This window comes from Geotrypetes seraphini, chromosome 3 (genome assembly GCF_902459505.1).
Source record: "Geotrypetes seraphini chromosome 3, aGeoSer1.1, whole genome shotgun sequence".
Taxonomy (NCBI): Eukaryota; Metazoa; Chordata; class Amphibia; order Gymnophiona; family Dermophiidae; genus Geotrypetes; species Geotrypetes seraphini.
The window spans coordinates 90,984,081-91,009,280 of NC_047086.1; the positions used below are offsets into that span (position 1 = coordinate 90,984,081).

The 25,200-nt window shown below is 45.3% G+C and overlaps 1 long non-coding RNA gene across 3 annotated transcripts in view; it reads left to right on the forward strand.

The window, feature by feature from the left end:
• LOC117357927 overlaps positions 1-22,987 on the forward strand; it is a 60,097-nt gene extending 37,110 nt beyond the window's left edge. For 2 of the 3 annotated variants that reach the window (XR_004538900.1, XR_004538901.1), the window contains one exon: positions 7,989-8,364. This is a non-coding gene — a long non-coding RNA (uncharacterized LOC117357927). Of the gene's footprint in view, positions 1-7,988; positions 8,365-22,015 lie in introns of those variants that run through there. The other variant, XR_004538902.1, reaches the window with a different exon arrangement.
• Positions 22,988-25,200: the final 2,213 nt, after the last annotated feature.

A 25,200-nucleotide genomic window follows, 5' to 3' on the forward strand; every position in this document is an offset into this window, starting at 1 on the left:
TTTGGGTGAAGAACATTAGTTTTTACAATAAATTCTGATAATTGGTTGAATACTACCTTCTCAGTCAGTTTTGCCAGGAAAGGAATTTTGGCAAAACTATTGCTGCTGTTCTAAGACAGGTATGTATTTTTTCATTCAAACTTTTGTGGGGTGGGAGGGCCTCTGTGACACTGGGAGAGTAGGTAGGGGTCAGTACTTAATCTCTCTAGTGGTCATCTGCTCAGTTTGGGGCTCTTTTTAGTACTTAGACCAGGGGTGGTGCAGACTGCAATCCAGTCAGGTTTTTGGGATATTCCAATGAATATGCATGAAATCTATTTGCTTACAATAGAGGCAGTGCATGCAAATAGATCTCATGCTTATTTATTAGGGAAATCCTGAAAACCCAACTGGATTGCGGCCCTCGTTCCCCACTGCTGACTCAGGTCTAACCCAAAATATTTAAGTTCCATCCAGGACATCCTGCAAAAGGTTCGGTTATACTTATAGCTGCAAGATGTCCAAGTCTAAGTCTGCCCATAACATACCTCCAAGTACGTCTTTTCAAACTCTGGACACACAGCAAGACAAACATCCTGCTAGACGTCCATAACAATGGATTGGAAAATCGTCTTTTAGACGACCAGGCATTTAGGATGACAAAGTGCCAACTTAGGCGGGTTTTTGGATGTTTTTCTTTTTCAAAAATGCCAATTAGCACTGATAATTGATTATTAATGTCCAATTATCATCGCTAAGTGGCTCATTTGTCAATTAAATTGCATATGCAAATTTAAACACCATTTATAGAATTAGAGTGTTATTGCATAAACATAGTCACTTTAGAGACAATCCTGTAATTGGTAATCAAAGGCTAGGTGTCTACCCAGGCTGTATGCCTATTTTATAAGAACACTTATACAGGTATGGCGCATCTATGATTTGACATGCGCATTTAATGCCAAGTTTGTGGCTGGGGTAAATGCAGGACCTAAATGCAACATTTATATGCATAAATTACAGTATTCTGTAACCCCAGTGTGCAAATGTCAGTAGCACCCATGTTAACCCCTGTGAATGCACCCTTGCTACTTTTGGGGTTTTTGTCAGGCACTAGTGACCTGAATTGACCACTGTGAAGATGGGCTACTGGGCTAGATGGACCATTGGTCTGACCCAGTAAGGCTATTCTTATGTTATATTCATGTAAGCATGCTAAACCATATGTATGCTTTAATTATAGAATAATGCTTAGCACACTGCTGCCATTTTAAGTGCCTGAGTGCACACTTATATACAGAGATGGCAATATTCTATAAATTTAAGCATGCAAATGGGGCTTACATATAAAATAGGTGACCGGTCACGTGATGTCGAGCTGCTGAGCAGACGTCGGTGGGGTGAGCTCCCTATCCCGTTCCCACCATCAGCTTATTTTGGACCCTGAAAGACGCAATTTCGCTTTTTGGGCTTTGCGCTTGAGTGGCTGTTGCTTTCCAGCTGCGCCTTTTTGGATTTTGGGCTTCATGACCAGCAAGCTGCCTCGTCGGGAGAGGGATCGCGGCCGCGCGGGTGACTCCAAGATGGCCGACAGCGAGTCTTCCCCACCGCTCCCAGCACCAACCGCGTGGGTGACTGAGATCGTGGCAGAGGTTAAACTTCTGCTGGAGGGATCTCTGACCACAAAATTGCAGCCCATTGTGGATAAGCTGGATTCTGTGGATACTCGACTGGAGACCCTGCAGGGTGAATTTTCCTCTTACCAGCACCGTCTATCTACCCTGGAGGATCAAGTGCATCAGCGTGAGGGGGACCATCTTTAACTACGCACGCAACTCGCTGCTATGGAGGTTAAACTAGATGATCTGGAGAACAGGTCTTGCCGGGGGAACCTGCGGCTGGTTGGTCTGCCTGAAACTGTGAAGGATGGTGAGCTCCATTCTTTTCTGGAATCTTGGTTACAGCGCACTTTAAATTTATCAACAGAGCATGGCCCCCTGAGAATTGAACGCGCTCATCGTTTGGGCCCGCTGGGGGAGCCTGGCTCTAGGGCTCGCACTGTTATACTTAAATTGCTGAACTCAGCCCATAAGCAAGAGATTTTGTGAGCTATCCGTACTTCGGGTCCCCTGTTGTATGACAACTCCAGGGTCTTGTGTTTTCAGGACTACTCCCCAGCTTTGCAAGCCAAACGGAAGGAATTCACTCCCATTTGTTCGCAGCTGTTTCGGATGAAAGTTCCTTTTGCGTTGCTGTACCCTGCACGTTTGAGGCTGCGACATGCTGGTCAGACCCGCTTTTTCACAGTGGCGGCTGAAGCACTTCGTTTTGTGCACTCCCTACAGGCCCAGGACCCGGCTCCTTGATCGACTACCGGTGATTTTGCACTGGATTGGGTCATTTTGTTTTTGTTTTTTGAGAGCTTTCCTCGGCGCACAGGCCCCTATGTACTGCCTCTGCTGGGTCCGCCATGGGTGACATCTTGCCTGGCAGTCCATTCCCACGGTGGACTGATCTATGCAGTACTCTTTTGCTGTCTTGAGGGCCCCGACATGGAGCCCGGGACGATAGAATCGCTCTGGACTTAATTGGGGCATTTTTCTTCTCTTGGAATGTGTGGATGACTGGGGGGGGGGGGGGGGAGTGCTTGTGTTGGTTGGGTAGGCTGTTGCGTTCTTTTTGGGATTTAATCCCCTTCTTGGTTTTGTTCTGCTCTTTCTTAGGGGGGTGGGGGGGGTCCTTGTTTTGTTTTGACTTGTTTTATGCATCTGTGGCCTGTGTGACTGTGGGATTGGTGTGCCTGTGTATATTCAGGGAGGGAGTGTTTGAGTGCTGGGTGGGGGGTTTTGATTGTATCTATGGCTGCTCTCTTGAGCTATTAAGTATTGTTTTATATTGCACTGTCTCTTTGTTTTGTTGTTGTCCATTTTTGATGCCTGGCCTGCTATTGGACATAATATTTGCTGTTTGGACTTCTGTTCACCTGGGGTGCCTTGGATGCCTGGGATGCCTTGGATGCCTGGGGTGCTTTGGATTTTTGGGTGACGAGGGTTGTTACTTGTTGGTATAGTTTACTGGGGGGGGGAGTTGGGAGCTGCTCCACAGGGCCCTTAGACCACTAGTGGGTCGTATGAGGGACGGGGAGGGTGTGGGTGTGTGGGGGGGTGGTTTTCTCTTTTCCTTTTTCTTTCTTTCTTCTTTTCTCGTATTCCTGGTGCCCTGTATTTGGCCTTTTGTTTTTTGTTCTTTTTCTTTCTTTTTTTCTTGTATTCCTGGTGCCCTGTATTTGGCCTTTTGTTTTTTTGTTCTTTTTCTTTCTTTATTTTTTTCTTCTTTTCTCGTATTCCTGGTGCCCTGTATTTGGCCTTTTGTTTTTTGGTGGGGATGCTCGGGCCTGGATTGAGGGTGTGGGAGCAGGTCGCTGGCTGGGACGACCTTGCTCTCTGTTCTATTTTAGGTCTTTTGCTTGTTCTTTGTCCTTATATTTTTTCATTTGATGCCTCTTAGATGTATCTCCTGGAATGTGAATGGTGTCACTTCGCCTATTAAACGACAAAAAATTTTAAGAGCCTTGAACCGTCAGAGAGCTGATCTTGTCTTCTTGCAGGAGACGCACCTGTCAGCGGCAGAGCATGCTAAACTACAGACCTGGTGGGTTGGCCATCATTTAGGGGCACCGGCGGACAAACGCAAGGCCGGGGTCTTGATTTTGATTCGGAAGGGATTGCCCTTTGTTGTTCAGCAGCAGTGGGTGGATCCTGGGGGTAGGTATCTCATTGCTAAGGTGCTCCTTAATCGTCATCCGTTGATTCTTTGTAATGTCTATGCTCCTAACACCTATGATTCTCGGTTTTTCGCTTCACTTATTCGTCTTCTTGGTCAACATCCTGATGTTCCTTTACTTGTGGGGGGGGGGGGGGGGGTATTTTAATTGTGTTCATGATCCATTGTTGGATAAATCGCTTCCTGCTCCTCAGGATCGGATGCATCCTACTAAGGGTATTTCTTTACTTTGTTCTTCTTTAGATGTTATTGACGTTTGGCGGACGCTTCACCCAGGTGAACGTGATTATACTCACGTTTCTAGGGCTCATGCTTCTTTGTCTCGAATTGATTACTGGTTGCCCTCCAGTTCTTTGTTTTCTCAGATTGAATCAGTTACGATTGGCTCCTTTGATGTCTCGGATCATGCTATGCTTTTGTTAACCCTGCATCTGGATGTCTCTTCCCCGGGTTCCTTCCATTGGCGATTTCCGCTCCGCTTGTATAAGGATCCTAAGTTTCAGGAGTTCCTGATTCGGAAATGGTCTGACTAATCAACTCCATAATATTGAACATCGGGCAGACTCTACTCTTTTCTGGGAGGCAGCGAAGGCGGTGCTCCGCGGTGAAATCATGGCGTATTCTTGCCATCAACATCGGGCTCGGGATAGAGAGATTTTACGGTTAGAGCGTAGGGTTGGTGATCTTCGTCGGCTTTATGGTCAATCTCATGCTTCCTCTTTCCGTTCCCAACTTTTAGCCTCCCAGTGTAAGCTTCAGGAATTGTTGCATGCTAGAGCTATCAAGTCGCTTGCTTTTTATAGGTATCAATTTTTTCGCTATGGGAACCAACGCGGGACACTTTTGGCACGGGTGGTGCGTCGATCGGCGGGCCGTACTCATATATTGCAACTTCGCTCGGCTGGAGGGGTCATGGTTCGGACGGACGCCGAGATTAATGCGGTGTTCTTTGACTATTATAAGCAGCTTTATTCACAACAATCGGATTTAATGGAAAGCACGGCGTATTTGGATGGCCTTCCTCTTCTGTGTTTATCTGACCGGGCAGTGGCTAACCTTAATGCCCCTATTACTGCTGAGGAGGTGGCAGGCGTCATACAGAATGGGTCTTTGCTGAAGGCCCCCGGGCCGGATGGGTTCCGGATGGAATTCTACAAACTTCTTCACCCTTCTGTGGCGCCTGTTTTAGCAGATACTTTCACAGCAGCCATTCAGCGGGGTTGCTTTCCGGATTCTCTTACTTCTGCTCAAATAGTTGTGTTGTTGAAACCCCATAAGGAAGCTGACCTCTCTTCCTCTTACCGCCCTATCTCGTTGCTGAATGTGGAGGCTAAATTGTTTGCCAAGGTTTTGGCTAATCGTCTTGCTTGCGTTCTTCCTGATTTGATTGCACCCCCTCAGGTGGGATTTGTGCAGGGGCGCACTAGTGTGAAAAACATTAGATCCATCTTGGCCTCTTTGGAGTTTGTGGAGAGGAACCACCTATCTTCACTTCTAGTCAGCTTTGATGCTGAAAAGGCCTTCGATCGGGTTTCTTGGAACTTTTTATTTGAGGTTCTAGCTCGGTATGGTATTAAAGGTTTTTTCCAGGATGCGGTTCGGGTGCTTTATCATTCTCCTAAAGCCTTTGTTTGGGCCAATGGACTTTGTTCCCCTTTGTTCCCCATATGTCGGGGCACGCATTAAGGCTGCCCTCTTTCCCCATTGCTATTTGCCCTGTCGTTGGATCCTTTGATCCGTGATATTCAGCTTAATGGAGCTATTCTGGGTATTCACATAGGTTCTTCCGAATTTAAGATCTCGGCTTTTGCGGACGATCTCCTGGTCCATATCTCGGATCCCATAGTGTCTCTTTCTAATCTGATGGCCACTTTTCAAGAGTATGGGGATTATTCTGGTGTTAAGCTTAATCTTGACAAATCTCTTGCGTTGGCCACGTCCCCGCTCTTGCGGGACTCTTGGCCTGGGCCCTTTCCTCTTCAATGGGCTTCCTCTTCTTTTCGTTATTTAGGGATCTTGTTGACACCTCATACTTCTGCACTGTATCGCGTTAACATTGATTCTTTGTTGCGTTCTTCGGCTGAGAGTTTTGCCCGTTGGTCTCCTCTTCCTTTGTCCTTGTCTGGCAGGATCCATTTATTTAATATGGTTCTTTTTCCTAAATGGCTTTATACTTTGCAGTTACTCCCTTTGTGGCTTTTGAAAAGAGATATTACCAAATTACGTTCTATGCTTTCTCGATTCTGTTGGGGAGGGAGACGTCCGTGGGTGGCACTGCGTTACATGCTTGGTACGTGGGAGGGTGGGGGGTTGGGGTTGCCACATTTTCGGTTATATAATGCTGCCTGTTTGATGCGTTATCTTGGGGAGTGGCTTTCGGATCGCCAGGAATTTACTCCTAAATCTTATGAGAAGGACCTTTTCGCCCCATGGCATATTCTATCCTTAGTGCAGGCGCCTCGTTCTGCCTTACCAGTGTCATTTAAGGGCAGTTTGTTGTTGCACTCTTTACGCATCATCTGGTCTTATGTGTTGAAATCTTGGAATAGTACTCCCTCGATTACTAGATACTTACCTATTCAGGGGAATCTGCAATTCAGCCCGGGCATGGAGAATGCTAGTTTCCGTAAACTGGCATCACGGGGTTTTACACTGCTCACCCATGTTCTACAGGCTGATGGTTCCTTAATATCTTGGGATGCTCTTGTCTTGTCTGGTGTCTTTTCCGTGGGAGACTTTCTTGCGTTTCGGCAACTTCATCATTATATTCGGTCTCTTCCTCGAGACGCCTTAGCTTTTCCTATTGAAGACAGATTTGCAGCGCTTCTGGATCCATATTTGGAGGTTGGGTTTACTGTTTCTGGTCTTTATAAGGACTTCCATCGTTTTTTGGGACCGACTGATCGTGCAGTACTGCAAGCTCATTGGTGTCAAGATCTGGGGATAGCCTGGGACGCTTTGGATCTCCCTTCCTTGATTAAACGGATCCCGGGAGTTTCTGTTAATGCAGATTTCCGTGAGTGTCAATTTAGGGTGCTTCATCGGGGCTATTTTACGAAAAGTCAGTTATATTACTCGGGATATACGGATTCTCCTTTGTGCCCTAAGTGTCTCCTGCAGCCCCATTCATTTATCCATGCTTTTTGGTCCTGTGTGAAAATCAAATGCTTTTGGAGGCAGGTTTTATCTTATGTGGCGAGTGTTCTGGGTCGTCCGCTTCCCTTTTCTGCGGCTGGTCTTTTGCTGGATAAGTTTGAAGCCTTCTGTTTGTCTGATTCGGGTCAGCGTCAGTTTATGCGACAGGTGGGTGTCTTGGGGAAGAAGGTGATTTTGTCTGTTTGGATTGGTGATACTTTGCCATCCTTTTGGGCTTGGAGGAATTGTTTGCATGCTCTGCTGCTGCTGGAACGGAAGGATGCGTCTTATAGCTTGCGAAGAAAGCGACAGTTTCTTCGGATTTGGGATTCTTATCTCTTTTCTCTCTCGCCACAGGCTCGAAGTGACATTCTGAATTCCTTGTAACTTTTTCTGAGACCCGGGCTCTCTTTCCTTTTCGATGGGGCGCCAGGTATACACTCTCTCCCCTTTTTATTTATCTATTTATTTATTTTAATTCTCTCTTTCTTTCTTCTTCTTCTTCTTCAGTGTTGGAGTTCACTCTTCGTCTTTGGCAGTGGGCTATCAGAGTCCAAGCCTACTGCACTACAATTCTTTCTTGTTTCTGGATTGGGGGGTTTGGGGTGGGGGGATGGTTTGGGTGGGGACTGTTGGATCTGATATTTTGTATCTGATTTTTTTATATTGTATTTTTTCTTGTTGGTGCTTGTTGGTTTGTTTTCTGTTTGAAAATAAAAATTGATTCAACATAAAATAGGTGACCTGCAATAGAATGAGGGGGGTATCCCTGAAGTTTCTTAAATATGGGATACTTGCATTACTAATATTGTTCCTTTGTGTATACATTTTACATTTCAAAAGCCAATTCATTTGTTTTCTCACTGTTAGCAAAAGCAAGATAAGCATGTGATATCTATAGGATGATCAAAGGTTTAGTTGAAATTGGAATTTTTTAGAAGTTGAGAAATGCCATGTATCTAAATCTAAAAATGCAATTCTGTTTCTGGAAGTTAGAATAATAATTAGTTTGTAATTTTAAACAAATAATAACACTACAAAAGAAAACCAATTAATATGTCACCTATTTTCACTCTCTTTATTCTTGGAAGATTTTAGAATAAAGAAGAGTTCCGAGCTAAGGATTACTGATGCTGTAATAACGGCGGGATGCAAATAGCTCTGTTGGAGTCTGAATGGATAAAAAAGAAAAAAGAACAGCAAAGACGATAATTTGCAATAATTTTGTGTTTCTCTGTAATTAAGTGGTCATGAAGAATAATGAAGCCCTAACAGCTTATTTTTCTGTCCACCCACACAGAGAATCCTTATCTACTTTTAAAGTCCCACAAAATGGCTGATTTTTCTCTCTCCTGGAGTTGTTTTTCCTTCTATCAGTTTTGTGACCTTACAGTATTACAATTTTTCAAATATGATCAGAATACCTATCTCTTTTTGTGATGTGTACCTCTCACAGCATCAGTACTTTGGGACTATACATTAAAAGATTTCAAAAAATACCCTTAGTGGCCTAATCACTAAATTAAAGAGAAACAGAGTGTGCACATGCTAAAGGAAGGGAATGTAAGCTTTTTAATGGGTGCAAGCTTTGTATTTTTAAGTCTCAAAAATATAAGGTCAAGTTATTTATTTAGAGCAGGGGTGTCAGAGTCCCTCCTCGAGGGCCGCAATCCAGTCGGGTTTTCAGGATTTCCCCAATGAATATGCATGCGATCCATTTGCATGCATTGCATTCATTGTATGCTAATAGATCTCATGTATATTCATTGGAGAAATCCTGGAAACCCAACTAGATTGCGGCCCTTGAGGAGGGACTTTGACACCCCTGCTTTAGAGCATTAATAATTTGCTCATCATGGTATCTGAATGGAATTAGCATGGTGGAGCTTCCCTCTCACCTTACCTAATCTCCTACAATGAATCTAAAGAGCCTTTTGAGCCTCTTCTTTCCCCCTCCCCACCACTACCAGAAACAAAAAAGGCCTCCAATTCTACCCCTCCCCTCCTTTTAGTGTTTATGATGAGTGTCCTCCAGGCCTCAAGACTCACCCCCCCAGGCCTGCCAGTTCCACCCATCTCCGCCCCATTATGCCCAGTCCTGTCCCCAATCCTGCCCCCCTCCCCCACTGTCTGCCCCACTGTCTACAAAACTGTAGAGCATTTTTTAGCGCCGGCCGTGGTTTTAACAGCTCTGATGCTCAGAATTCTTTGAGTCTGAGCTATTGCCACCATGGCTAAAAACCACACTACAATTTTGTAAAAGGGGGAGGGGTTAGTTTGTGATTACATATTCCATACTAGGCGAAGGTGTTTTCAGGGTTCAAAAGACATGGTTTTCCGTTAGGATTGACTGTGCAGGATTGGTCTGTACTAGTCTGGCTTGTTTAGTTTTACAATGGGTGTATTGATGTACTGCTCACTAAGTATGTAAGATGCTGCCTTTTCTAGGTACACTCTTGTGTGACGTGTGGATTGTTACTAAAAATCATATTTTTTGTACAGATGGGGGGGGGTCAAAAAATGATGGGCCCTGGGGGTCACATATGCTAGGTACGCCACTGGCTGTGTATATTTAGAACTTAATACATGTATAACATTTATATCAAGTTATATGTTAAATGGTATGTTGAAAATTTGCTTCTATATGTTCAGAAAATGAGAGTTTTCTTCTTATTTGGCATTTACTTGTGCTACAAAATATCCTTGGGATATATATTTTTTGAGTTGCATAATCTTTATTTTATATAGCAGAAATTGGATTCAATCTGCCAAAATGAATTATTTTTCTACCTCCAAGCCTGTGAGCTTATAAATACCATTGTGCTATTTTATTGGAAGCATGGATTTGAGAGCTACTAAAGTGAACTTCTATTTGCAGTTATAAGCTGTGGGTGAGACATTTGTTATTTGGCAAGGAGAAAGAGAAAGGGCAGTGATAAATGATCTGAGAGTTCTGACTGTGCTTGTAAGAGTAAACCTGGGTACTATATAACATTTGAGCTGGATCTTGTAAAAGACGGTCTGGGGCTTGATAAAAAATAATATAGGACCATAATTACTCAGACTTATTTCTAAGCCAACATGAATTTGGAAGGATAAGAGAAGATCAGGTATCCGAAGCATAGGTGATAGCAAACATTCGGATAACCATGTGAGCAATTTACTAGGAAGGAACAGCAGGTTTGACTAAAATAAAACAAAAATTCCAATAAATCCTAGAAGGGAGGAGCTTACCCAAGATGGCGGTGTGAGCTCAACAGGGAGACGTCGTCACGGTCTTTTTGAAAAATTTTCTTCCTTCGACCTAATGGTGAAGAGGAAATCAAAATCAAAGGTTCAAGTTTTCCTGGACGAATCAGCTGTTGGTCAGACCGGGCCAATGGATCTCTTCATTGAACGAAGCTCCTGAACAATACAGCTGGAGGATCAAACTTTGGCTGGAGAGGGCGCGCAAGCTGAGGCGTGCAAATTTTCTTTCGAGAGAGCCACCCCTATCCCCGGATGAGCAGAGCCCGCTGACTCGCCCTGAGGTATTGGAGGAGCTGTTTTCGGCTGGACCGACCTGGGACATCCTTCTGCCGGTCCAACAGGACAGAATGGAAGAAGCAAGAGGAGCTTTCCTTAACATCAACACAGCCGGTGGGGAGACTGGAACAAGCTCAGGAAAATTTAACGATTTCTGCTGCAGCAAAAGGCACTTTGGTTTCTACTGCAGGGCCCGGAACTGAGATTGCCCCTTTGATTAGACCCAAGGTCTTTAACATGGAATCATTATGTAATATCCAGTTTACAAATCTCTTTGGGAAATCAAATTGAGCAACTTTCCTCAAAGTGTACCATGGTGTTATCAGAAAATTTGGAGCTTAAGACTAAAAGTAATGAATTTGGAAAATAAAGCAGAAGATGCAGACACTAGGATAAAGACTCTGGTGGAAAATGCGATTAGGAGAAGTAATCTCCGGATTATTAATTTCCCAAAAATATTTCCGACAACTACCTTAGTTATGTTTAAAAGATAGCTTGGACTTATCTAATTTCCTGCAGAAGTCGGATATGGAGGTCCAAACTACAGCCACATTATTGGTATAATTTGCTACAGATTCAGATAGGGAATGGATGCTTAAGTTGTTTTTTAAGTATAAAGATGTTCCTTTTTTATCTAATGTTATAAGGATGTATCCAGATGTATCTCGTCCTACCCAGAAGAGAAGGAAACAATTTGATTGAGACCGAAGGTCATTCAGTTGGGAGCAACCTTTGTTTTGAGATATCCCTGCAAGTGTGTCGTAGTGTTTAATAGAAATAGATATATCTTATGAGCCGCAGCAATTATCTAAATTTATTTCCGCTAAAGTATAACCTATAGATCTTTCCTGAATTATAATACAGTATGTCAGCTCAAAAAAGAAAAGTTTGGGTCCTGTATCGCCTCATCTTTAGTTTTCCTTTAAAATATTTGCTATTGATAATATCAGCTTAATTTCAGCTCTTTCTCTAATATATAGTGGACTAATTACAACCTGTATTTTATTTTCCTGTCATACGAGATATTTTGTATTGATATCTTTTCTTTATACAGGTTGTTTTTGCTTTTGTTGACTTTTATAGATTGTCAATTGTTAAAATTATAAAGAAAAAAAAATAATTCCAATAAATGTTCTTCAAGAATGGAATAGTTTAATACTTGCAAACAGGTATATATCAATGAATGTTACAGTGCAAACACTAGGTTGGGAGGATTGATACGTCCTTTGCTATGATTGCAGAGATGTTAAATTACCCAGTTCTATAAAAACAAAAATAGAGGCAAGCAAGATGACTAAATCCAGCCAGAAGTGCTACATTTATTAGTTCATAATTAAGTCCAACAAAGAGAAGCTCTCTCTTTTGTTGTTGTCCCAACTAGGATCCCAGTTTTGACAGGTGCCTTCTTCAGGGGACTAGTGAGATACTAAAATAACATATAAATAATGTTTAGATCAATACATAACATAAAAAATGGTAAAATAAGCACAATGATATTAAAACAATAGTATTAAACCAATAATATTAAAAACAACAATACTAAAACCAGTCATAATACAATGAGCGTAGAACAGTAAACACGTGGAGGGGCATAAACGAAAGGGAAGTCTAAGTCTGTTTGCGTTTAAGTCACAACTCATTCAAAGTATAAAATAGCCTAGTACACATTTTCGAAAAATACGTCCAAAATTTTTTTGTTTCAAAAATCGTCCTGCCGATCTGATCGTCCAAGCTGCTAAATCGTCCATCTTTATACCACATTTCCGTCCAACTTTTCGTTCAAGTCAAAGTGATGGACTGAACACCCAGACATGGCACCTAAATAGTGGGGTACCTTACAGGGCACTGCTGTGAACTTCACAAAAATAGTGCCATGTCTTCTCCTCACTACAGCCCTCCAAACCACCTCCAGAATCCCCTCAACCCACTTATCTACCACCCTAAAAGCCCTTATGACTGCAGGAGTCACTTATATGCCAGTACAAAAGGGTTTTGGGGGTGTATAGGGGAGTGCATATGTTTCAGTATCAATGCAGTGATTACAGGGGCTTATGGGCATGGGGCCTCCTCCCTAACCCACCCCCAAGACGACTTAAGCTGCCTCTGTGCAGAACGACTAGGCTTTCCTATGCCAGGCTGCCAGGTGATGATGTTCTGGAGGCTGAATTTTACAGGTGTGATTACAATTTTTATGGGGTTGGGTGAGGGGGTGTCGGTGATCACTGGGGTAGTGTGTGGGGGTCTGTTTTATGTGTTTGCAGTGCTTATCTGGTGACTTTAGGTGGGTTTTTGTGACTTAGACCATGTTTTAAATGGTCTAAGTCAGTGTTCTTCAACCTTTTTACACCTATGGACCGGCGGGAAAAAAAAATTATTTTGTGAACCAGCAAATTACTAGGACTGAAATTTAAAAACCCCGTTTCTGTCCCGTCTCTGCGAGCTCAGTCCTCGCAAACCATCTGATCCATCCGCACAAGCCAGTTATGATTTTATACTGAATGTATTTTATTAAAGTATAAAAAGAAACAATATTCTGTACAATTGTCATTTTATAAATACAAATAATACAGAGCAAAGATCAACAAAACCCCTGTCTCCCCTTCCCTTCACATATATCCCCTCTACTATCAAGAAAACTGAATAAGCCAAATTATTACAGAATGCTACACAGAAATATCATGCTAACACACATAGCAGGAATAGGGTTTGGGAAGTGCAACTAGGGCAACAGCCCCCCTGGTCAGAGAGAGCCCTAAGCCACTGCCTGGACTGCAGTCCCCAGTTATGTCTAACACCAGCTCTAGCAGGATATATATTTCAAATCTGATATATTCTAATCACAAAATAGAAATAAAATTATTTGTTTCTACCTTTTGTTGTCTCTGGTTTCTGCTTTCATCTTCTTTTCGCTCTCTTCCTTCCAGCGTCTGCCCTCTCTCTCTTCAATCCAGCATCTGCCCTTTCCATATGGTATTTGTCTTCTTTCTATGCCCCTCTCCCCTTTCCATCCAGCCTATGTCCCTTTCTCCTTTTTACATGATTCATTCCAGCTTTACTGCTCTATTCATTTTTATCTCTTCTACACCAGATCTAGCATCTTTGTCCCTCTCAATTTCTCTGCTGACCTCCCTTCCCATCTCATTCCTGTCTCTCCCTTTCCCCCTCCTCTAATCTCCCTGCCAGCTGTTTCCTTTTTTTCTTCTCCCTTCCCTCCCCTTTCCCTCCTCCCCTCTCATCAGCATCTCTCCTTCTCCCTCCCTCCAGGTCCAGTAGCAGCTGTCCCTTTTTTCCCCTTGCCCAGCAGCTTCCCAGACTCCTTTCTCTCCTCCCCTCCCAGCAGCATCTCTCCTTATCCCTCTCCAGGTCCAGTAGCAGCTGTCCCTTTTTCCCCTTGCCCAGCAGCTTCCCAGCCTCTAACAGTGGCTTTCTCCCCTCCCAGCAACTCTCCTTACTTGCCAGCGCAGCGATTCAGGAAGGCAGCTTCGGGTCCTTTGTTGGGTCGCACCGCCTCTGAGGAAAGTAGAAGTTGTATCATCAGAGGCGGTCGCGAATCAGCAAAAGCCCCAAGGCTGCCTTCCTGAATCGCTGCGCTGATAAGTAAGGAGAGCCGCGGGGAGGGGAAAAAGCACACTGTCTGAGGCTCCCCATTATCTTTCCAGCCCTGTGCGGACTACAGCTCGTCAATCTTGCTGGTCCTGCACGGACCGGCAGGAAATTGAAGATGTTGATCAGGAATTTTCTGCGGACCGGCGGTTGAAGAACTGTGATCTAAGTCACAATGTCCAAGTTCCATCTAGGCTCTGTTGTAAAACTTTTGGTTATACATGCTGTACGACTAAGTCTAAGCCTGCCCACGTCCTGCCCAAATCCCGCCCTCGACACTCCTCCTGAAATGCCCCGTTTAGCTATAGGCGTTCAGCGGCACTATGAAGGCCTGGTCGTTTAGAAACACATCCAAAATCCATTTCTATTATCGGCACTTGGACGTCTTTCGTTTATGATCGTCCAAGTGCTGACTTAGGCCGGTTTTTGAACGTTTTTCTCTTTCGATTATGATAGTGTAGTAATATGATGATATGATAATAAATGATTAACTAAAACCATGATTGACTAAAACTGTAGAATAAAACAAAATAGATGGAAGCTAAGATAAGCAGAAAGTGCCTCTCCTCCTTGATGGTGTCTTGCAGCACACCTGGAATCTCGCCGTGGCACACTAGTTTGTGATACACTGCATTAAGCTGAGCAGAGGCCTCCACGTACAGTCCTGCCAGTGCAGGGGCTGTTTCACTATCACATTTTAAACAGTGAGGGACAGTCAAGCTCTTCAGGACATCAGGAAGCCTGCATGTCCCTAGCAATTTAAAATACAATATTGAAGCCCCCACCCCCGACTGGCAGCTTTACAGCTGGAGGACTCCCACTCAGCTTAGAGGAAAAAGTGTCTGGGAACACTGGGCAAATCAGTAATTACATCTCTGTAGACTTAATCCAACCTATTGTACATATGAATGCAAATGCCACAAATAAGCCTAAATGCTATTGTATAAATGTGTGCATATCTACAAACCATGTATTTGACAGGTAAGAGTCGTAAATATAAACAAGTCTCAGGACTTGCACCTGTGACAATACAAAGAGCCTGTTGACTTTATGATTTTATAACCCTACAAAATTTGAAAGTCCTTCATTTGCTCTTTCTACATAAGGACATAGGAATAGCCAAACAGGATCAAACCAAAGGTCCATCTAGCCCAGAATCTTGTATCCAACACTGTCCAAGCCAGGTCATAAGTACCTGCAGAAACCCAAATAGTAGCAATATTCCTTGCTGCTGATCCCAGGGCAAGCAATGGCTTTCCCTATGTCCATTTCAATAACAGACTGTGGACTTTTCCTCCAGGAACTTTTCCAAGCCTTTTTTACACTAACTGCTGTTACCACATCCTCTGGTAATAAGCTTTAGAATGCTAGGAATGATAAAGAAGGGGATCACAAAAGTTTGCATATTTCCTGATGTTTGTAAAAAGACCTAGGAGCAAAGGAGCAGTTTATTGTCATGGCAAGAAACCCTAGCCCTAGAAGTAATGTTTTTTTCCTAAGATTTCTACGTAAATGCATAATACAACTGAGGGATGTTTCCCCTACATTCTATGAGCCAACTCATTTGTGAACTTTTATTCTGAACAGATCAGAGCATAAGAATAGTCATACTAGATCAGACCAATGGTCCATCTAGTCCAGTATCCTGTTTCCAACAGTGGTCAATCCAGGTCACAAGTACCAGGCAGAAACCCAAATCAGGCATAGGAGCTGCAAGTTTTGCAGTTAGTGAATATAGGATATGAAATGTTAGTGCGGGATTTATCAGTAGTTTACCCAGTTTATCCCCTCCTTTACAAAGTCATGATAGTGTTTTTAACGCTGGCTGCTGCGGTTACAGCTCCGATGCTCATAGAATTCCTGAGTGTCCAAGCTATTACTGCCACAGCCGGCGCTAAAAACATTAACAAGGCTTTGTAAAGCAGGGGGTTATTTAATGCTGATTATGCTTGATCTCTAATTTCTTATTATCCCAGGACAAGCAGGCAGCATATTCTTGACATGTGGGTGACGTCATCCACGGAGCCCCGACACGGACAGCTTTTCAAGCAAACTTGATTGAAGATCTCAAGTTTGCTAGTACTGCACCGCGCATGTGCGTGCCTTCCCGCTCAGCTAGAGGGCGCGTCTCCTCAACGTGGTCTTCAGTTCTTAGGTTTCCGCGGAGCCAGAAAGCCCTGTCTCTCTTCTCTGCGATCCTAAGTGCCTTTCTTGCACCGTGGCTTTGTTTCTTTGTTTTTCTAATCAGAAGTCGCTGTGTGCTATGTTTCTTGTATTCTTGTCCTTTCCAAACCATAAAAAAAAAAAAAGAGTTTCATTTTTTCCTCCATTGACCTGCAACCGGGGACTCCCGGTCCTTCGGTGGCCGCTCAGCCTCGCGTGGCCATGGCTTGTTCTCTCTGCCCTATGTTCCGGCCTCTCACCGGGTTCAAGAAGTGCACACAGTGCGGTCAGGTTATTTCCATCACAGACCCGCACCGTTGGTGTATCCTTTGCCTGGGGGTTGATCACCCTATGGACTCTTGCCCTCGCTGTGCCACCCTTCAAGCTCGGGTTCTCCGGCGTCGGGCCAAGATTCTAGACCTCTTCGCCATGGAAGCGGGTCCCACCTCGACCCCAGTCTTGGCCTTGGCCTCGGTCTCGACATCGGCCTCGAAGATCTCAGTCCCAAGCACTCGGGGGCCCCGGCTTCGAAGACCTCGACCTCGGGTAAGTCTCCTCTTCCTCCTTCAGGTTCAGCTCAGCTACCGAAGAAGCCATCCTCGGAGTCTCTGGCCTCCCTGCCGGCCTCGCCGAGACCTCCTCCCAAACATGCCTCCACTTTACAGGAATACTCTAACTTGAGGTTGCCCTCGTTGGAGTGTATGGGGGCGTCTGTAGGTCCGAACCCCTTGGTCTCGATGCCGATGTTCGAGGATATGCTAAAGGCTATTCTAACCACGCAGATCTCGGCTTTGGCCCAGCTTGCCCCGGCCTTAACCTCGCCTGTTGTGGACCAGCCTGAGCATTGCGCCGAGGGCCCTCAAGGCAGGCAGCATCGGTCTCGACGCCTCTCCTCAAGTGATTCCTCGCCTGTTCCCTCGAGGCGTACTTCTCCCGCCGCCCGTCCTCGTGTGAAGCACCGGTCGAGGCGTCTCTCTCCCTTGAGGCAGCGGTCTGCGAAGCGGTCCCGGGATGCTTCCCCGAAGCAGGACAGATCATCGGGCCCTCACACTATGGGGTCCGTTCAGCCATCTGACCTTGTGCGGTCAGACCCTACTTTCCTCCGCTCTCCTGTGCTGTCTCGGTCCCCGGACCGTGGGACCCCGAGATCGAGGACCCCCGCTTCCCTTCCATGTCGGTGGGTTTCTTCTTCATGGGGCTCGCCGGGGCGGGCTCCTCGGATCTCCGTTCCTCGGATCCCCGGGTCCTCACCTGCCTGGGTTGCTAAATGCAAGTTGTCATCGACCCCCCCCCTTGCTCTTTTATTGGGGTCTCCTCAACGTCCATGCTTGTGGACACTGATGTGCTGGCGCAGTATTCGAGGGAGGCTTCCCCCTCGTTTTCGGATGCCCCGAAGTCTTGCTCGGCTTTCCCCCTGGAGGGCCCTTCCGCGGGCAGGCCGTCCTCCTTCACCAGGTTTGTGGTGGACATGGGCAAGGCCCTGCAATTGGACCTCCAATCTGATTCCAGGTACACCCGGGAATATTTGGAGGAGACGGAGCTTCCTTATCCGCCGAAGGAATCCCTTCGTCTCCCTTTGAATCTGGTTTTACAGCAGACTTTCTTCCGGAATTTGGAGATGCCTTATGCTATCCTGGCCATTCCGTCCAAAATGGAATCCTGGTACTGGACCGTCTCCTGTAAGGGGTTTAAAAGGCTCAACTCTTCACCAATCTCTGGTGGTGGAATCTACCCTGAAGAAATCCAATCTTTCCCATGTCTACGCGGCTGTTCCGCTGGGCTGGGAGGGCCGGACTATGGATAAGTTTGGCAGGCACCTATATCAGAACTCGATGAGGCGAACAGGGTCCTGAACTACAATTTTACATTCACATCCTATCTTAAGAAGTGCATTAAGACTCCTTCCTCCTTCCTGGATGATTTGCCAGTCCATCGCCAGGTGGAGTTTCGCCGGCTCCTGGATACGCTGTCGCAGATTAGGTTTTATATGTTTCAGGCGACATATGATGCATTTGAACTCTCCTCTAGGGACTCCGCCTTTGCGGTAGCCATGCGCCGCCTGGCTTGGGTCCGCATAGTCGATATGGACCCGAATCTGCAGGATCGGCTGGCGAATCTCCCCTGCTTAGGCAACGAACTCTTTGATGACTCTATCGAGGCGGCCACTAAAAGCCTCTCTGAACATGAGCGCTCCTTGGTCCGACCCAAGGCGAAGCCCGCACCTCCCAAGTCCTACAAGTTGTCTCCCCGGCGCTATCCCCAGAAATCGACGCCGGCATTTTTGAGACTGCCTCCTTGGTGTCAGCAGCAGCAGCGGGCCCCACAAAAGCCTCAGGCCCCTGTGGCAGCTAAGCCTGCGCCGTCCTTTTGACTGTCTGGGTTGGAGCGGGCTGGCCCCCTCCGTCCTCGAACCTTCTCCTCTGCCTATAGGGGGCCGTCTCAGGGCCTTTTATCCCCGCTGGGAAGTGCTGACTGTGGACAATTGGGTCCTCTCCGTCATCAGAGAGGGGTATTCCCTGCTCTTCCGGACACCGCCTCCGGATCGGGCCCCAAGAGGGTATCCTTCCAGCAGAGCGCAACTCCCCCTCCTTCTACGGGAGGCTCACACTCTTCTTCGCCTCCGGGCAGTGGAGGAGGTCCCCTTGGGTCAGCGGGGCTCCGGGTTCTACTCCCGGTATTTTTTGGTCCCCAAAAAGACCGGGGATCTGCGCCCTATCCTGGACCTCCGAGAGCTGAACAAGTTCCTGGTCAAGGAGAAGTTCCGTATGCTCTCACTTCTCACATTGTACCCCCTGTTGGACGAGGGGGACTGGCTTTGCTCCCTGGACCTGAAGGAGGCCTATACTCACATCTCGATCCACTCGGCCTTTCGCAGATTCCTTCACTTTCAGGTGGGGGACCTTCACCTGCAGTATCGGGTCTTCCCGTTCGGGCTCGCTTCGTCCCCCCGAGTTTTTACCAAATGCCTCGTGGTGGTGGCAGCACCCTATGGTCCCAGGGTCTGCAGGTATTCCCGTACCTCGACAATTGGCTTATCAAAGCACCATCGCAGAGGGGGGTTATCTCAGTGACCCAATGGACTATTATCTTCCTTCAGCGCCTTGGCTTCGAGGTCCATCTTTCCCAAGTCCCAGTTGTGCCCCTCTCAATCTCTGCAGTTCATTGGGGTGGTGCTGGACACGGTTCGCCTCCGCTCGTTCCTGCCTCAGCCTCGGCAGGCCGCCTTCATCCACCTCTGCCTGCAGGTCTCCCTTCAGTCCATGGCCTCCGCCAAGCAGATGATGATCCTTTTGGGACACATGGCCTCCACCGTTCATGTGACTCCTTTTGCCAGACTTCACCTCTGAATACCTCAGTGGACTCTGGCGTCCCAGTGGAGGCAGGACCGGGATCCTGCCTCTCAACGCATTGCGGTGACTCCCTCCTTGAGGTGTTCGCTCCATTGGTGGATGCTCTCTTCAAATCTTTTGAGAGGTTTTCTCTTTCTCACGCCCCTGCCGTGGAAGGTCCTGACGACGGACTCCTCCGCGTATGCCTGGGGGGCTCACCTTGACGGCCTCCGAACCCAGGGTCTTTGGTCGAGCGCCAAACATCGCTGCCACATCAATCTGCTGGAGCTTCGGGCCATTTACAATGCCCTGGTCACCTTTTGGCATTTGCTTCGGGATCAGGTGGTCCTGGTGTGCATGGACAACCAGGTGGCGATGTGTTATGTAAACAAACAGGGTGGTATGGGTTCCCTGTTTCATTGCTGGGAGGCTCTTCGGCTTTGGGAGTGGGCGATACGTCACAACATCTTCCTTCGAGCGGTCTACATCCAGAGAGAGCACAACTGCCTTGTGGACAGGCTGAGTCGTCTTCTCCAGCCTCACGAATGGTCGCTTCATGCTTCGATTTTGCATCAGGTGTTTGCTCGCTGGGGGATGCTGCAAGTAGATCTATTTGCCTCGCCCCACAATCACAAATTGCCTCTCTTCTGTTCCAGGATTTACTCCCTGGACCATCTCGAGGTGGATGCTTTCCTTCTGGATTGGACGGGCTGGTTCCTCTATGCGTTCCCTCCTTTTCCTCTGATTCTGCGGACCCTCGTGCAGCTCAAGTCGGCTCATGCCGACATGATTCTGATAGCTCCTCATTGGCCCCGGCAGCCGTGGTTCTCCCTTCTCAAATATGAAAAAATAAAGATTAAAGTATATATGTAAAAAATAAAGATATGCACAAATGCAATCATTGTTTTAGCAGCTTTGAGAAAAATGTAAAATAAAAACAGCTTCTATTTTATCACCATACTGAACATGTATTGCCCCTGTCGGGTCAGACCAGAGGTCCATCGTGCCTGGCAGTCCGCTCATGCGGCGGCCCCTCAGGTCCATGACCTGATAGTGCTCATAACCTAAAACTCTCATACCATTTTTGCTTAATGCCCTGTAAAGTAACCCTCTATCTGTACCCTGCAATCCCCTTCGCTTCCAGGAAGTCATCCAGTCCCTTTTAGAACCCCAGTATTGTACTCTGTCCTATCACCTCATTTGGAAGCGCGTTCCATGTGTCCACCACCCTCTGAGTGAAGAAGAACTTCCTTGCATTCGTTTTGAATCTGTCCCCTCTCAGTTTTTCTGAATGACCTCTTGTTTTTGTTGTCCCCGCTAGCCTGAAGAATCTGCCCCTCTCCACCTTCTCTATGCCTTTCATGATTTTATAAGTCTGTATCATGTCTCCTCTCAGTCTCCGCTCTTCCAGTGTAAAGAGCCCCAGTTTGTCTAACCTTTCGGCATATGAAAGAGAGTGAAGACACAAAAATACAACACTTTCTCCACAATTTTGAAGGGAAAACAGTGCATGATCCTGAGTAAAGAAATTAACTCTAAGAATCAATAAATCTAAGCAATGCCATCTTTTCAAATCCAGAAGAAAAAAATTCCAGAGCGGCAAAATAATTGAAAGAAGAGAGAGAAATTAAGAGAGAAGGCGCCGATAGAGAAGTGGAGAAAAAAATAGCAGGAGTGCATATAATGCAAATGGGACTGGAACTCAAATGAAATGAATGTAAAATACATTTGAGGAAAAGTTAAATGAGGCCTAAAGTGTAGAACTTCAGGCAAAGTTTCAGGCACGACATGCACATTTCAACCTGAATTCTTATACAGAGGCCAGAGTGTCACATCTGAATCTTTAGCAGCCCCACGGGGAAAAGGAGGCAGCTCATAAAGCACCGTCTTTAAATAGATGAGCTGTCAGCAGGGAACCTGCACACCTTTTATTCTACAGTGAATTCATCTGTCCATCTACACAGCATAACTTAGAATTCTGAAATGAAATGGCTATAGGCTAGCAGCACTCATACATTGGCATTTTCTGATTTGAAATAGATAAAATGGCTCCATGCTGTGTTGGGACTAGTGAAAATCTTAATGATGAACTGTTTGAAAGTTTCTGCCAGTCCTAGCTCCCTTTTATTTCAGGACTTTGCAAACAGTGGATATCAAATTTATTACAATTTTTTTTTTTTTGTAGAGAACCTAGGATCTTCCTTTGAGCCTGTTTGTATGACAACTAGAGGCTTTTTTAAGTTCAATCATCTTTATTGATATTTATAAGATAGAATAAACAACCAGCAATTGACCAGTGTTTGTTTCTTATATAGCATAGTATATGTTATTTTATGAATATGCTAGGCAGATGTCATATGTTTATTCTGTCTGCTAATTCGTTATATAGCTCAAGTACATCCCTGTCTTTTGAGAAAACTATTAGAATTGATAATCACAAGAATATGATATCTATTTACTTTTTCTGATTATTGACAGATATGTCTTATTTTTGATAGGGATTGATACTGATGGGCAGATGTCTTACTAGAGGCATTTTAAGAATCTACTTTTACTTTACTATGACATCACCAGTTGCTAGAGAGAAGAGTGTCCTCTGTGAGCAGTATGAAGGAAAAAGCCTCATTTTGAAGGGAACTTGCCCTGTGCACAATTCAGATTATTTTCTTTGGCTCCTTGCCTCCATGACAACTGACCTTGCATATGAGTAATGAAGAGCCCATCCAACCCAAAGGCCCTAGCCATCAAAGCCCAAGAAAACATAAGAGACAGAGATTCCTGGCTGCTCTAGTTAAGACAATCTGTAAGGAGAAATCTAGAAGCACCTAACAGTGACAACAACCACTTAAGCTCAGCACTGTGACTGGGACAGAGGGAATGGGAAACCTGCTGCATCCTCTCTTGAGACTAATGAGTAACAGAGAAGCTGAGCATAGTTGTTTAATTCCAGCAGGTTGAAAAAGACCATTTACCATCTACACAGGTTCCTGAAAGAGTGTCAGAGGCTGAAGAAACAAGAACTATATGCTCCCTGGGGACCATAACATCCAACCAGGGCCAAGATATCTATAGCACTTCTTAAGAACCTCAGAATCCTTGAGGTTCTCAGCACATCTAATAACTAAGACTTGTAAGTGATAATCTTCTTTGAAATATCGAGCTATTTGCTAAGGAGAGAATATTTACATATTCTGATGAAGAGAAGGATTAAGATGGAGAATAAGAGATTTTAACTGTTTACATTTATTGTCTGCTCATAAAGGGAGTCTACTGTATTTTCTACTCAGAAAGAAGTACATTTTCTGCTCAGAAAGAACCGTCTGTGTCTGGAGTGTTCTAACCGAGTTATACGAATAAGCATCTACGCTCGTTTTGTATACTTATTCTACACACATTTTGTGGAGTTTTTGAGAAACTGATGAATCTTTATACAGTTTTCCCATTATTCGTTAAAATCACTGTGTGTATTACTCTTGAGTGGAGTTTTTTGGTCCTATGATTAGTGCGTGCTTGCTTGGCAATAGCTTGAATTGAGCAGAGTGCTGTGTCCACTGAGGTCTTCTTTCTCCACTCTTTTTGAAGATTCTTCCGGCAGTGATTTTGATGTCTTTTGGATAAGAGTAGAGTATTTAGATTTTTATTTAAATACAATGAACCCCATGTACACAGGGCAGGATTAACCAATAGGCCAAGTAGGCACGTGCCTAGTGCCCGAAATTGTCAGGGGGGCCCGATGAAGGAGGGCATCAACATTGTTTTTTCCAAACGGCGATGGGCCCCTCCAGCATCGATTTGCAACGCGGCCCCCCCGATCGGCAACGTAGCCCCCCCATTGATGGAAAGTAAGACAAGCAAGCAACGCGGGTAAGAAATGCAAAGGGAACTGTAATTTGTGCAAGCGGTGCTGCTTGCCCAAAGCTTCCCTCTGACGCAGCTTCCTGTTTCCGCCTGGGCGCATGATGGGGTGGGGAGTGGCAGAGGGCCCAGTGTACTTGTGTGCCTAGGGGCCCTCGACAAATTAATCCTGCCCTGCATGTACATTTTCATAAGTATTCACACACTTTGGGTCAGTTTCTATAAGAGGTGCCGATTTAGGTGCCTACCTTAATTACCCAAACCACCTTAATAAATTCAATTATGAGCTTTAACAAACTCATAACAGAAAAAATAAATTTTAATATTTTACTTGAGCAGTTGACCTCTTGTGGGATAAGGGGTGTGGTTTACTCCTGGTTTAAATCTTTCCGATCGGAGACAGGAAGTTGTCTGCGCAAAGGGTTCATCACTATCGGCAGGATTGTTTAACATATCTTATACCCTAAGGGGCTCATAATTGAAAGAGAAAAACTTCCAAAAACTGGCCTAAGTTGGCACATGGACGAACATTTCCCAAATATGTCCAAGTGCTGATAATAAAAACAGGTTTTGGATGTATTTCTAAACGACCTAGGCCTATATAGTGCCGCTGAACGACCAAAGCTAAATAGGGCATTTCAGGAGGAGTGTCGAGGGCAGAACATGGGCGGAACATGGGCCGGCTTAGACTTAGTTGTACAGCATGTATAACCAAAAGTTATACAGCCCAGGATCGATGGAACTTGGAAGTTGTGACTTAGACCATGTAAAACATGGTCTAAGTCACAAAAAAACACCTAAACTCACTAGATAAGCACTGAAAACACATAACACAGACCCCCATACACTACCCCAGTGATCTCCGACCCCCCCATCCCCATAAAAATATTAATCACACCTTTAAAATTCAGCCTCCAGACCATCATCACCTGGTCGCCTGGCATAGGAAAGCCTAGTCGTCCAGCACAGAGGCGGCTTAAGCTGTCTTGGGGGTGGGTAAGGGACTCATGCAGAGGAGGACCCATGCCCATAAGCTCCTGTAATCACTGCATTGATACTTAAACATGTGCACTCCCCTATACACCCCCAAAACCCTTTTTTACTGGAATATAAGTGGCTCCTGCAGCCATGAGGGCTATTGGGGTGGTAGATAAATAGGTCTAGGGGATTCTGGAGGTGGTTTGGGAGGCTCACCATCACCTATAAGGGAGCTGTAGTGAGGAGAAGCCATGGCACCCTGTTTGTGAAGTTCACAGCAGTGCCCTGTAAGGTACCCCACTATTTAGGTGGCATGTCTGGGTGTTCAGTCCATCACTTTGCAGACCCCTCCCACATCCAACAGGGCTTGTTCTAGGCATTTTTGACTTGGACGGAATGTGGTATAAAGATGGATGATTTAGCAGCTTGGACGATCAGATTGGTAGGACGTATAATTAGACAATTTTTGAAACAAAAAAAATTTTGGACGTATTTTTAAAAAAAATGTGTCCTAGGCTGTTATATACTGTGGCAACTTGCGACTTAGATGCAAATGGACTTAGATGTCCCTTTCGATTATGCCCCTCTGTTTTTGAAAAAAAATAATTTTGTGGAGAGGGAGGTCTTTATGCCAATGATTAGAGCTAGAGTGTTCCTCTGAATGAAATGGAGTGCTCCAAGTCTGACGCTTTTCCTACCCTCCCTAAAACAGAATAACACAGGTCAATATTGGTGGGCTTTTCTTGCTTGTTTTTTTAGCCACTACTGAATTTAGCCCTGCATCCCTCTCAAGCTGCCCATGATCGCATCTTTTATAGAATGTATTTATTTATGCATTATTTGATATACT